This window comes from Triticum dicoccoides, chromosome 6B (genome assembly GCF_002162155.2).
Source record: "Triticum dicoccoides isolate Atlit2015 ecotype Zavitan chromosome 6B, WEW_v2.0, whole genome shotgun sequence".
Taxonomy (NCBI): domain Eukaryota; kingdom Viridiplantae; phylum Streptophyta; class Magnoliopsida; order Poales; family Poaceae; genus Triticum; species Triticum dicoccoides.
Genome location: NC_041391.1, coordinates 691188089 through 691203053, shown reverse-complemented (window position 1 = coordinate 691203053; position 14965 = coordinate 691188089). Strand labels below are relative to the sequence as shown.

Genomic DNA, 14965 nt, shown 5'->3' with positions numbered 1-14965 from the left:
AACCTCATTAGTACCGGTTCGTGGTACGAACCGGCACTAAATTGTGATGGTGGGGCCATAGCCTGACCGCAGGCTGACACATCCTCTTTAGTACCGGTTCGTGGCATGAACCGGTACTAAAGGTTCGCCACGAACCGGTGCTATTGATCGCCGCCACGAACCGGCACTAATGTACACATTAGTGCCGGCTGAAATTCAAACCGGCACTATTGTGCTTCACATTTGACCCTTTTTCTACTAGTGATACCTCCTAGATAAAACATCTATGTCATGTTGGTCGGCATAATTGTCATAAACACTAAATGAAACAAATAGTTATAAAAGATAATATATACCACATTCGAATCATAGATAGGATGAGGACCGGCGGGGGCAGATACCAAAATCATCGCACTATATAATAATAAATAATAATAAAAGTAAGAAAATTATACCAGTATCAATCTAAATCATACAAGTAAGAATTTTTTGTTTCTTTTAAGAAAGAAGATAAGAACAAGAGGCTCACCATGGTGGTGTCGGCGACGAGATCGGCACGGGTGATCGACGACGGTGAGGACGGGTACGGGACAGGACGGACCGCCAAACCTAGACAAATCTTGAGGAAAATGGAGTTTGGACAAGGAGCTTCGAGAGGAGAAATCTTAAGTGTGGCTCGGTCATTTCATCGAACACCTCATGTGCATAGGAGGTGAGCGAGAGCACCACAAAGCTCTCCCACGACCGGCCAAAAAAATAGAGCAGTGCACTGCTCTACTCGCGGGCCGGGAGAGGTATATAGGCCTCTCTTTAGTCCCGGTTAGTGGCTAAAACCAGAACTAAAGGACCACATTTGGTCGCAGTTCCAGACACCAACCGAGACTAAAGGTCGTGGGTCAGGAGCGAGGCCCATTGGTCCCGGTTTGTCTCTGGAACCGGGATCAAAGGGGTCAGACGAACCGGGACCAATGGCCCCCGAGGTCCGGCGGGTCCTCTGGCCTTACCTAGGATTAATGCTCTTACCCAGGCCTCAACCAAAACTCTGTTTTCTACTAGTGTCGGAAGATTCCTTCCGTGTGATGTGCCCCAGAAAAGTTTGTAAAGGTCCGATGGTCACTTTCAAGACCAACCACGAGTGATTTGAGCCTCATCCGTCAAGGGCGACACAAAGGGAGAATAGTGTGAGCCACTTTGTGGCATTCAGCTTTGGCTTTCACGCCCCTCCAACGAAGATTTGCACTCCATCAAGAATGTGAATCTCTAGGGCACATCCGCACCTCCGACTTTCGTGGTTCATCTTTCAGGGCCGTTTGCATGAACTTCCTTGTGTTTGCATTATATTTATCTAGGGATGGCGATGGGTCGGGTTTGGGGCGGGTGGAGCTGGTCCAAATCCAATCCATGACCCATCTTCCTACCTTTTCCCCATCCACCAAAGTATCCATGGGCACAACTTGTGCCCATGCCCAAACCCATTGGATATCCAAATACCCGTGGAGCTCCATGGGCATAGAAAAATTAGCATAAAGCCTTCCCAAATATCAAATTAACTCATCATCGTTCAATCACAAATGATAGCATAATAAGGTATAACCATAAGTAGGCAGCAAGTACACTGTTCAAACATTGTCCACACACACAATGACAACTCAAATAGTCTGATAGTAAAAAACTTGTCTTAAATCTTATTTCATCAAACAAATGTAGTAGACCACATAATGACAAGTTGACAACTCAAGCAGTATCATAGTAGAATTCTGGTCTTAAAATCTTATTACATCACAACCAAAGTTGTAAGATCTTATTAATCACAACCGAAGTTGCATAAATAAAGGATGTAACATATTTCAAAATTCTAATGCACTTCCAACAGTACATGCACTAGTAATTGGAGACCCGGCCACATGTCCACATGAGCATACTTGGCTCCAAATTAGTCTTCCGTAATGATGGGCTCATTTTTATCCTGAGATAAAAAGGAAAGCATTAATAAACAAGTTACTTTTGAGCCGAGCCGGACAATTATTACGATGAGTCCTCAAGTGTGACGTACCAGAGATTGATTCTTCGGCATATGACTTATGATACAGTTGCATATTGCCTGCCATTTCCCATTGATTAGTGCTGTCTTAAAATCATCCCATACATCTGATGTACGCTTCCTTCTAGAATCGGTCAGTTTTGGCTGCTCCACTACTGTACTCGTACCCTCTTGTGGAGTTGAACTTGCCACCACGGCTGCTCCAGCCACGCCTGAGACATCCGCTATAGGAGCAACACTGTTTTCGGGAGCTGACAAAAGAATGAAAAAGATGCCATCAATTCAGTGCTCTCATGCAAAAAATGATATTACACATGTCTCAGTGCTCTCATGTAGTAATGGTCAGTAGATGGTTTCCAATTATAGCTAAGATGCTGATAATAAAGCTAGTCTATGACAAAATTTAATAAGAACAGTAAATTGTACAAAAGTGATGTCAGTGAATTGTTTCTAGTTCTAGAAGAAATACTATTAATAAAGCTAGTTCATGACAAAATTTAATAAGAAAGTAGATTCTACAAATGCAACAGACACAATTTATGCTAGTTTATATAAAATCTCTCATGTCTCATAGTCATAGATCACAAGCAAGGAGAGCACTGAGTTGCAAAAACTGCAGCAATTACCCTTTTCAGTGCTAATGGTGTTGTCGTCGACGCCCTGTTGCTCACCGGTGCATGGCAACTCCGGTGCTGGATGCCGACCACGCAAACTCCTCCGTGGGACACTAACATTCCCGCCCTGCCCTTCCCATGGTTGCTCTTGCCCCCTTCCATTGGAGATTTACTTCTGCTCAGAGAAACAGAGCACACAACGGCAGCTTGGTCAGGAAGAGATCGATCGCCTGTTGGGGAAGGATAGAGGGAGTGGGACGAAGGTCACCGGTCACGGACCATGGGTATGTTGCCGTCTGCCGGTCGCCTGTGTTGGTCGTCGAGGCCTATCACCGTCTTGCCGATGCTGGTCGCCGTCTCGCCGAGGCCGGTCGCGCTGGGGAGGGAGCTGGAGTGCTGGACTCAAGATGTTGCTGGTCAGTGGTGACAAACGCCGGTCACCGAGGCCGGTCGCGCTGGGGTGGACGGACAGGGAGAGGCAGGGCCGTGGGGGCGGCGATTGTGATTTGGGTAGAGCGCCGCCGCGCTGGGGTGCTGGGGATGGGGAGGGACCGAGGGAGGTGGACTCGGGGTGATTTGGGGTTGACACACAGCTTAGATTAGGTTTAATAATTACTAGGTTTGTGGGGTTGTGGGGGGTTAGGGAACATGGGCCGGGCTTTGACCTCTGTGACCGCGAGCGACTGTGAGGTTGGACGTGTGCTTACTCCAATGTCACTGCCATATGGCCCCACATGTCATACGGATATCCATTGGATATCCATGGAGCAGAAATTATACCCATGCCTAACCCGGCTGTTCACGGGTATCCATATCCACCGACCCATGGGCAGAAATGCGCTCCATACCCTTGCCCATTCGGGTCGGGTATCCACGGGTATCCGGATCCATGGAGCAAATTGCCATCCCTATATTTATCCATCTGGTTTGAATTTTGTTTCTACTTCGGGTGGAGGTTTTTGGGCACAGACAAATACTATGTCCGTCTCAAGGGCCGGTGTTGGAGACACCCTAGACGGGTGCATTCTCCTTTAAAGCAGGATCAAATTGAATCCCCCCTCCTTCCCCAGAAAAAGCAGGATCAGATTAGGTCGAAAAATTCAGAAATCTATATGACAGACAGACAGACAGAGACATGTTTTTGTCACCGACAACAATTTAAAACAGGCTGAATATACACCAGCCTAACTAAATCCTTCGTGGGGTCGTTGAGCACATGCGCACCAGCCTTCTAGGCCCTACGGGACCTTCCCCGGAACCTTTTCCGGAAAGGGCGTCTCGGTCAGAAACAGGCTGTGGCCTGTGGGGAGTGTGCCGTCACCGTCTGCCCGCCCCTCAACGCGATTAAGTACCACTCACTCCTATTCCCACCCCCACCCCCACCCCCACCGGACGGACGGACGGAAATCACGGCGCGCCTCCGTGTCTCGTCGCAACCCGTCCACCACCTGTCCTCTGCCCGCTGTCCGCCTCCACGCCCCAGATCTCCAGCTCCCCCCACCTCCCAAGCAGGGGCCGCTGCTCCGTGGCCACAGAGTGTCGGCTGGGGGGACGAAATGGCGGCGCTTGCTGGCTCCGCCCTGCTGCTGCTCGCGGCGGCGCTGCTCCTCTCCGCGCCGGCTGCCACAGGTGCGGCTCCCCTCCTCCGTCCTTCGATTCGGTTCTGCTCCCTCGCGCGCGGGTGTGGGTGGGTGGATGGATGCATGCCGCTCCCGTCTCGTCGGTCCTGTCGCCTGTCGGTGTCTGTCCCGTCCCGCTGGGTTACTAATTCAGCTCGTTTCTTCCACGCTGCTGCTATCTTGAGCTTCAAGCGTCCTTCCACAGCACGCTGCTGCTATCTCCAGCTGCAAGCTTCGAGCTGATTCTTAAGCGGATTAGTTAGTTAGCCAAAACATCCTTGCGCCAAGCTCTGATCTGTTCACAACTGAAGCGAAATAAAGTAGTCAGTTAAAACATCTCACTATCTCAGTCAAGTGCGTTTGCTGTGCTGCTGAATTAAAACAACTTAAGCCGCTTGTAGAATAGACCTGCTACTGTCTTGAGCTTCAAGCTGATTCTTAAGCGGATTAGTTAGTCAGCTAAAACATCCTTGCGCCGGGCTCTGATCTGTTCACAATTCAAGTGACTTAGTTAGTACTAGTTAGCTAGAACGTGTTAGTCAACTGCGTTTGCTGTGCTGGTAAAAGAACCTAATTTGCGATACGTCCTGCAGATTGGAATAAGTATGTGTTTGTTGTGCATCTGGCGTGCCAATTAACCTTCTTACTTACTTCTTGTTCTCGCAGAGGCGTACGATTCGCTAGATCCGAACGGGAACATCACCATAAAATGGGATCTTAAAGAGTGGACTCCTGATGGTTATGTTGTGAGTAGCACTTCAACATCTGTGTCTCTCATCCCAATCTATGAATTAGGCCAGCATTGATTTTTACTGAGGTTTTGATCACCTCAACAAGTAAGTAGCATGGCCAGTGATCGCCTACATACAAACTCAGCTACAAGCAGCATATATATAGTGGACTACTGGACTCAAGTGCAGTGATCAGCAGAGCAGATTGTGGATAATAATCTGGTCACCCTGACCCTGTACCTGTATCATGATTTCCTTCTTCCAAACTTGTCATGTGCAGGCAATGGTCACAATATACAACTACCAGCAGTTCCGGCACATATCGGCGCCCGGGTGGCAGCTGGGGTGGACGTGGGCCAAGAAGGAGGTCATCTGGTCCATGGTGGGGGCTCAGACCACCGAGCAGGGCGACTGCTCCAAGTTCAAGACCAACCCTCCCCATTGCTGCAAGAGAGATCCGACCGTCATCGATCTTCTCCCAGGAACACCGTACAAAGACCAAGTTGGCAACTGCTGCAAGGGAGGAGTTATAAGTACGTTTAACCAGGACCCAGCAAATGCTGCCTCCTCCTTCCAGATCAGTGTAGGTCTTTCTGGGACTACCAATAAGACGGTTAAGCTGCCCAAAAACTTCACTCTTAAGACCCCAGGCCCGGGCTACACTTGCGGGCGTGCTACTGTTGTGAGGCCCACCAAGTTTCTCATCGGTGACAGGCGCAGGACGACCCAAGCTCTTAGTAAGTTGCCCACCTATTGCTCCTTGCCGCTTGCTATCTATCAATTGCTTGAACACTTACTTTGTGCAAAAGCTAGCAAGCTGAAAATATTGTAATACTAGTTTACCATGTTTCACGCTCCTTAATAATCATGAATGAATGTTATGTTATAGTAATATGTGTAGGATTAGTAAAAGGATTCAAACCATTGAAATGAGAAGTGATCCGTTCTCCAAGAGAGATGAGTCATGTTCATCACCTAGGATCAAAGTTAGCTGATATTTACTCGAAAACAAATCACCTAATGTAGCCTATTTTAGCCAGTCTTGTTCTCTTGCAAATATTGCATGTCTAATGCAGGAAGCATCGGATTGGTTCCATTTTTTTTAATGTTTTGTTGCTGATAATTTCATCGTCGTTGTTGTTGCTGTTAATTTTCTTTATTTAGTGGGGTTCTAACAAAGAAATTCTATATCCACAGTGACATGGAATGTAACCTGCACCTACTCCCAGTTTCTTGCTCAGAAGACCCCGACCTGCTGTGTAGCTCTCTCGTCGTTTTATAATAACACTATTGTGGGCTGCCCAACATGCTCTTGCGGCTGCCAAAACAATAATACTCATCCAGGAAGCTGTGTAAAGTGAGTTACCAAAGTTGTTGTTCACTCTTTAATTACCACCTATTAAGGTTTTAATTTTCTGCGAAATCCCTTATATGAATCCTATGCATTTTGCAGTCCCAACTCACCTTATTTACAATCTGCCATCGATGGCCCTGGCAAATACACCGGCCAGCCTCTTGTCCAGTGCACTTCCCACATGTGCCCGGTAAAAGTGCACTGGCATGTCAAGCTCAACTACAAGGACTACTGGAGAGTCAAAGTAACCATCACAAACTTCAACTACCGCATGAACTACACAGACTGGAACCTGGTTGTCCAGCACCCCAACTTCAACAACATCACAAAGCTCTTCAGCTTCAACTACAAGCCGCTCTCCCCGTACGGAGGCCGCATAAGTAAGTTAATTAGTCGCCTTGCGAGCCGTGTGTGTTTAACTGGTTTCTGAGCTGAAAACCTCCTGTCTGATGATGGAGTTTAATAATTGCTCCCTGCTTTTGTTTCAGACGACAGCGCCATGTTCTGGGGGATGAAGTTCTACAATGATCTGCTCAATCAAGCCGGTCCGTTCGGAAACGCGCAGACGGAAATTCTTCTGCAGAAGGACCCGGAGACCTTCACCTTCGAAAAGGGTTGGGCCTTCCCGCGGCGCGTGTACTTCAACGGCGACAACTGCGTCATGCCGCCTCCCGACGCCTATCCGTGGCTGCCTAACGCGAGCCCTCCGATGAAGCAACCGTGGACGCTCGAGCTCTTGGTGTTCTGGACCGCGCTGGCCACCCTGCTGGCCTATTATGTCTGATGATGAACGATGTCGGCGAGCTTCTGTCGGGTTCCACGAGGTGCGCGGCGAAAGGTCGTATTCTGTTCATTCGGTTCCACAGTTGCATATAAGAGAAGAGACGGGTGAGGAAAGCTGATGTGTGTATATGTGTTCTGCTAAATTAAATAGGGCCCAAAATGTAGTGGCACCAAAGCTTTGGTGAACTGCTTAATTGAATTGTATGGCTGTAGTGAATTAAACGTATGAGTTAGTACATAATAATGTTTGTGTGAAATGGAGGGGATGCTGTTGGTCGAGGTGATCTAGCTAGCATTGTTTTCCTGATCCCTCTGCTGTTGCTGGAAGCAAGTTGCTGGCCGAGCGGATTCATTTTAATCTTCAGTGCTAGCTAGATATAACATGAATCAAAAGACTGTATAATTCCGTAGGGCATGCTACGGCAACACAACCTATGCCTGCTGCTTGCTGGTTTTTGCATCATCCAGTTCACAACAAATTGAATGAAATTGCTTCGGATTTCTTTTGATGAAAATAGTTGTTCCACTCTCACTCCTATACTTCCTCCGCCCCGAATTACTTGGCATAGAAATGAATAACAATGAATGTATCTAGAACTAAAAATACATCTAGATACATCCATTTTTGCGACAAATAATTCGGGATGGAGGGAGTAATACTAACAGGGTCTCACCTGAAATTTACTTGAACATTTTTTTGTTGTAGGATTTTTTGCTTTCCTAACCAACATGAACTTAATAAAGAATCGATAGAGCGAACTTTTTGGAATTAAAATTTTCTGATGGTTCCGCACAACCGAAGACTGTTGACTGGGATAGGAAAAAAGCTTTGCAGGAGAAAGACGTCAAAACATTATATAAAGTACTTAGCCTAAACTGTACTATTACAAATGAAGGGGCTAATGCAGGCTTTAACGCTAGGTATTCAAACTCATCGTAGAAGAAAAGAAAGCGTACCTCGAAGATCACAAAACTAGTAGCACTCCTATTATGTACGGCAAAAGGGCATGAATGAAAGTAAAGCCCAGTTCTTTTGGGCGATTCTCCCAGAATCGCCCCCCTCCCCAGCTTCTCCTAGAATCGCCACTTTATATTTTTTTTACAATCCTATCTAGTTAAGGTCTAATTAGCTAGGATTGTAAAAAATATATGAAATGATGATTCTGGGAGAAGCTGGGGAGAGGGGCGATTATGGGAGAATCGCCCAAAAGAACTGGCCCTAAGGCTTCTCTATCTGCACAAGGTAGGAACTTGAAAACTGCAATCATACTTTTTTGTGTGTGGATTGACAACACTAGAAAAAATAAATCTCGCATGGATGTCATTGTCACACTGACGGGTACTCGGTGTAGACTGAGAATTACGCAAACTCGTACGTTTTATTGGGTTTCTTCTGGATCCAAGGACAAAAATAGCACCAATTTGATGGTATTTTCATTTTCATTCTTTTGAAAGGAAAATGATATTCTCATCTGCAGCTAATATCCTTTGAAGCAGATATACTGGAACAATAATAACGTCAGTATGAAACATGTCACAATAAATAGAGCAATAGAAAACCCTGGAAACAGCTTAGGGTTTACCTTTGGAATTGGAAGGACGGTGTATCCAAGCCCTCTGAAACATCCCCCTCTCTCTAATAACTGGCTTTATTTCTTTGAAGTTTCATGGTATTGCCTCAGCTGAATTTCAGAGATCACACAACATATGCTGCCCATGGCCTCTGTAGCTGGTATATATACACATGACAAGTCGAAGATACAGTGCAATTGAAGGTTTGGGAGATGATGGTTCACACGTAGATGTTGGTTTGTTGGTTGGCTGTAGTTGCAAGCAAACCCCAAGTTGATGCCCAACACCACCTTCCACATGTTGGTTTTGTTAAACATTGTAGCCACGGTGTTGTATAAACCGTGCGTGCGTGTGTGTTGTAATCTTGGGGAATAGGTTAGGTATTGAGATAAGATCCTGGTAGTTAGTTTAAGCGATCTATCTCTACCTAACCTAAACCCTAACTTGTTCTGTACTCCTGTTGCCGTGCCATCTTGGCTATATTAACACGCAGCGCGCCCCTGCAGATGCATGCGCTTCAGCACCGCGTTTTACATGGTATACAGAGCCTAATTCTTCCATACGTCTAGATCATGTCGTCCTCCTCTTCCTCCCACGCCATGGCCATGCCTTCCCTCGCCTCCCTCGGCCACACCATCACCGAAAAGCTTACCCGCGAGAATTTTCTGGTGTGGAAGGCTCAAGTGCTCCCGCACGTTAGGGCCGCGACGATGACGGGCTATCTTGACGGCTCGATCAAGGAGCCCGCCGCTGTCATCGTCACCGAGAAGGATAATGCTGGGAAGAAGGAGATCACCGAGACGCCCAACCCAGAACACGCGATCTGGGTCACCCAAGATCAGCAGGTGCTTACTTTTTTGCTAGCCTCTCTATCCCACGAGGTTCTGATGCAGGTTTCCAACCACACCACCGCCGCGGGAGTCTGGCAAGCCATGGTGGAGAGCTTCTCTGCCCAGTCTCGGGCGCGCCAGATACAGCTTCGTTCCGCGATCGGGAACGCACGCAAGGGCGACCTCTCCGCTGCCGCCTACTTCACCAAGATGAAGGGGCTCGCCGACGAGCTAGCTGCTGCAGGAAAACCGCTTGATGAAGACGACGTCGTCTCGCACATCCTGGAGGGGCTCATGCACGAGCCTGACTACAACGGCTTCGTCACCGCCCTCTCCACGCGCGCCATCACTGATCATCCGATCGGCCTCAGCGAGCTCTTCTCGCTACTGCTCGCCGCTGAGTCCCGGATCGCCGCCCAGCAAGCCGCCTACACCGCCCATCACTCTGTCAACCTCGCCGCAAAGGGTGGTCGAGGTGGCTATGGCGGTGGACGCGGCGGTCAGGGTGGCGGACGCGGAGGCTACAACGGGGGCAACTACAACGACAACTCGGGCGGCGGTGCGCCGCGCCAGCAAAGTGGTGACCGCAGTGAGCGTGGTGACCGCGAGCGCTGCCAAATCTGCAAGGAGGAAGGCCACGGTGCGTGGCGCTGCAGGAAACGCTACTATAAAGGCTACAACAACAATGTGCGCAACCCCGCAGGTGGCGGTGGTGGCGGCGGACGCGGCGACGGTGGGTGTGGCGGCGGCGGCGGTGGCAACCCTCGCTCCGCCAATTCTTCCCACTCGTACGGTGTAGATACTAATTGGTATCTTGAGACCGGCGCTACTGATCATGTCACCGGAGAGTTGGAAAAGCTAGCCGTTCGCGATCATTACACCGGCACCGATCAAATCCACACCGCAAGTGGGCAAGGTATGGACATAGAACACATTGGTCATTCGGTATTATCTACTCCCTTCGGTTCTCTTCAGTTAAACAACATACTCCATGCTCCTAGTGTTGACCAGAGCCTTCTTTCAGCTTATAATCTTATGAGAGATAATGATGTTTTCATTGAACTTCACCCTGATTTCTTTCTTGTCAAGGATCAGGCTACCCGGAGAACAATCCTCCAAAACAAGAGTAGGTGGGGGCTGTTCCCCGTGACCGGACGGCAGAGTGCTCCCCAACGCCGAGCCCTTGCTGCCATCAAACCATCCACGTCTCGATGGCACAAACGCCTAGGGCACCCAGCTTTTCCGGTAGTCCAAAAGATTCTTCGCGACTTCAATCTTCCCGTTTCAAATAAACAAGATCACCTCCTAGTGTGTGATGCATGTCAGATGGCCAAGAGCCATCAGTTGCCTTATTCTCGTTCAACCAGTGAGTCCACAGCTCCTTTAGAGCTTATTTTTTCAGATGTTTGGGGTCCTGGACCCGTCTCTGTAGGAAGACAGAAATACTATGTCAGTTTTATTGATGATTTCAGCAAGTTTAGTTGGATATATTTGCTCAAGAATAAATCTGATGTCTTTGAAAAATTTCGTCTTTTCCAAGCTCATGTTGAACGTCTCTTTGATCGTAAGATCATTGCCATGCAAACCGATTGGGGTGGGGAGTACCAACAGTTGAACTCTTTTTTTGAACGCATTGGCATCACACACCACGTTTCTTGCCCACATGCTCATCAACAGAACGGCTCTGCCGAGCGGAAACATAGACACATAGTAGAAGTTGGCCTTTCTCTACTCGCCCATGCATTCATGCCACTCAAGTTCTGGGATGAAGCGTTCCTCACTGCGGTCTATCTTATAAATCGCATCTCAAGTAGAGTTATCAAGAACCAAACCCCTCTAGAACGACTCTTTGGCACCAAGCCCAACTACTCCTTTCTTCGTATCTTTGGGTGTGCCGTTTGGCCAAACTTGCGCCCGTTCAATAAGCACAAACTTGAGTTTAGATCCAAACAATGTGCCTTTCTAGGGTACAGTACTCTCCATAAGGGCTACAAGTGTCTTGATATCTCCTCTGGTCGTGTCTATGTCTCCCGTGACGTTGTCTTTGATGAGCAAATTTTTCCCTTTGCAAGTCTTCACTCCAACGCCGGTGCCCAACTCCGCAAAGAACTGCTTCTCCTACCTTCTCATCTCCTACCATCTCCTACCTTTGCTCACGGGGGAGCTAATTTTGCTGCTGACGATGTGTCCGTGTCTAATGCTAATGCCCATGCTGAAAGTGTGTAGGAAACGGAGCAGCCAAACACTGAGAATTTTGGTGAAAATTCCTATGATTTTATGTAGGAAAACAACAACTTGCATGCAGCAGCCGCAGAAGATCCTCAGGTGGCCTCGGGATCGGCCACACCAGGCGAATCGGCCACGGGATCGGTGCCCGCAGCAGCCGCAGGCGAATCCACCGCGGGATCTGCACCCACAGCGCCAGGCGAATCTACACCGGACTCCGCGTCCACTGGCGAGCGCCCTGATTGGCTGCCTCCGCGTGGGCCTGCGTCGGGTGGTGTGCGGTCCCCGAGCGGACCGACCGGGCATGGCCCCAGTGTCGCCCACGAGGCGGGGCGTGCGACTCCTGGCGCCGCCCGCGAGGCGGGGCATGTGGCTCCTGGTGCGGCACGCATCCCCTCCACACCTGTGCCCAACCGGAACTGCCAAGTGGCAGCGTCTCCTTGGCTGCCGCACCAGATCCTCCAGATTCGCTGCAGAAAGAGGATTTGGGATCTTCTGCATCTGAGTCTGCTGTTTCCTCCACACATAATCGTCTTCAAATACAGCAAGCTCGACCAGCTCCTCCTCCTCCTGCCCGATCACATACTCGATCCCAGAGTGGTATTGCGAAACCCAAGGTATATAATGATGGTTGTGTTCGTTGGGGCTCTTTCTGTGCCACAGGTGAACCGAAGAACCTCCATGATGCTCTTGATGATCCCAAGTGGAGGCATGCTATGGATGAAGAATTTTCTGCGCTTATAGCAAACAAGACATGGCACTTGGTGGCGCCGGTCCGAGGGAGAAACGTGATTGACTGCAAATGGGTGTATAAGGTAAAGCGCAAATCTGATGGAACGATAGACCGATATAAGGCACGTCTTGTGGCCAAAGGTTTTAAGCAAAGGTATGGAATTGATTATGAGGATACCTTTAGCCCTGTGGTAAAAGCTGCTACTATTCGCTTGATCCTTTCTGTTGCAATATCTAGCAATTGGTGCATACGACAACTAGATGTAAAGAACGCGTTTTTGCATGGTGTTCTGGAAGAAGAAGTGTATATGAAGCAGCCTCCTGGGTATGAAAGTTCAGCTTTGCCACGGCACGTTTGCAAACTTGATAAAGCAATCTATGGTTTGAAACAAGCACCTAGAGCATGGTATTATCGTTTGTACTCCAAGCTACAGTTCCTTGGTTTTGCTGCATCTAAAGGAGATACCTCACTGTTCTTTTATCATCGACATGGCATCACTATTTTCATGCTTATTTACGTTGATGATATCATTGTCACCAGCTCTTCCTCTCGAGCAGTTGAAGCTCTCCTTCAGGATCTCTGCATGGACTTTGCGCTCAAGGATTTGGGTGATCTTCATTTTTTCCTTGGCATTGAGGTAAAACGTGTGGGCAGTGGCATCCTTTTATCTCAGGAAAAATATGTGCATGACATCCTTGAGCGAGTGGGCATGAAAGGCTGTAAACCTTCTTCAACTCCATTGTCCACGTCAGAGAAGCTGTCTCTTCATGATGGAGAGATGCTTGGGGCCGCAGACTCAACCAGATACAGAAGTGTTGTAGGAGCATTGCATTATTTGACTTTGACCAGACCAGATATCTGTTTTGCAGTAAGCAAAGTTTGCCAGTTTTTGCATGCACCTACCAGTACTCATTGGACAGCAGTCAAACGAATACTTCGTTATCTTCAAGCAACCAAGAGTCATGGTCTTAAACTTGCTAAGTCAGATTCTACACTCGTCAGTGCTTTTTCAGATGCAGACTGGGCAGGCTGTCCTGACGATCGGCGATCCACTGGAGGCTTTGTGGTTTTCTTTGGCAGTAACCTAATTTCTTGGAGTGCACGCAAGCAAGCTACTGTGTCTCGGTCAAGTACAGAAGCTGAATATAAAGCCCTAGCTAATGCTACTGCTGAAATTATTTGGGTACAGAATTTACTGACAGAGTTGGGTATTCGTCATTTGCCTGCAGCTTCTCTTTGGTGTGACAACCTTGGAGCTACTTATCTCTCTGACAATCCTGTGTTTCATGCAAGGACAAAGCATATTGAGATTGATTATCACTTTGTTCGTGAAAGAGTTGCAAACAAGCTTTTAAACATTCGGTTTGTGCCTACTGGTGATCAAGTGGCAGATGGCTTTACCAAGCCATTATCATTGCGGCAGCTGGAGGCCTTTCGACACAATCTCAACTTGGATAGTTGTGATTGAGGGGGAGTGTTAAACATTGTAGCCACGGTGTTGTATAAACCGTGCGTGCGTGTGTGTTGTAATCTTGGGGAATAGGTTAGGTATTGAGATAAGATCCTGGTAGTTAGTTTAAGCCATCTATCTCTACCTAACCTAAACCCTAACTTGTTCTGTACTCCTGTTGCCGCGCCATCTTGGCTATATTAACACGCAGCGCGCCCCTGCAGATGCATGCGCTTCAGCACCGCGTTTTACAGGTTTATGGCATGAGACCTCTATAGAATACACTATTAGCTCAAGCCCAAATGATCATCAACGTGTCCAAGTGTTGCTACTGGTCTCAATGGTTCACTGTCATGGTATAGTGTGCCTTTCTTGTTATACCATTGCTTTGTATGGGTTTCCTCCCTCTGTGATTAGTGAACTGGTAGTCCCTGGACGTGAAGATTTAGAGGTTGTAGATTTTATCCAGTCAAAGCATGAGTACTAAAGCCATCAAGACAAACTTAGCTCAGGTCCAAGCAAGAATGAAGCGATATACTGATCTAAATGATCGGAAAGACAACTGGAAGTAGGAAACATGGTCTATCTGAAGATGCAACCATACAGGTTGGTTGCCTTTGGTTTGTGAGGCACAATTAAGTTGCATAGCAAATACAGTATTATGGACCTTTTCGAGTCTTAAGCTGGTGAGCACTCGAGCTTACAAGTTACTACTACCATAAGGGGTCAAAATTCACCATGTGTTCCATGTGAGCCCGTGAAACTGTACAGTGGCCCTAATGTGGTATACATCCCCGATTTGCCTTTTATTACTAACGAAGTGAAGACTAATACCTGTCCTCTCTGTCTATATGGACTAACAAATTCCGAGAAACAGTGCGAGCGTTTTTCAGTGCTTAATCAATGGAAGAAATTGTCACCAGAAGAGTCTTCTTAGGAGTATGCTGATTTCATCAATAATGTTTTTCCTGACATTTTCTGTTCGACGATACATGCATTGTTTCATCCTTTCGACAGTAAGCATCCAATTTCA

At 47.8% G+C, this 14965-nt stretch overlaps 1 long non-coding RNA gene and 1 pseudogene across 1 annotated transcript; one reads left to right on the top strand and one right to left on the bottom strand.

Annotated features, from left to right (window-relative positions):
- Window positions 1-1638: 1638 nt before the first annotated feature.
- LOC119326449 lies at window positions 1639-3179 on the bottom strand. Its single transcript, XR_005157988.1, has 4 exons — window positions 2914-3179; window positions 2647-2809; window positions 2033-2271; window positions 1639-1945 (listed from the first exon to the last, which is right to left on the bottom strand). It is a non-coding gene; the product is annotated as an uncharacterized LOC119326449 (long non-coding RNA).
- Window positions 3180-4014: 835 nt separating this feature from the next.
- On the top strand, window positions 4015-7430 carry LOC119324124 (annotated as a pseudogene).
- Window positions 7431-14965: the final 7535 nt, after the last annotated feature.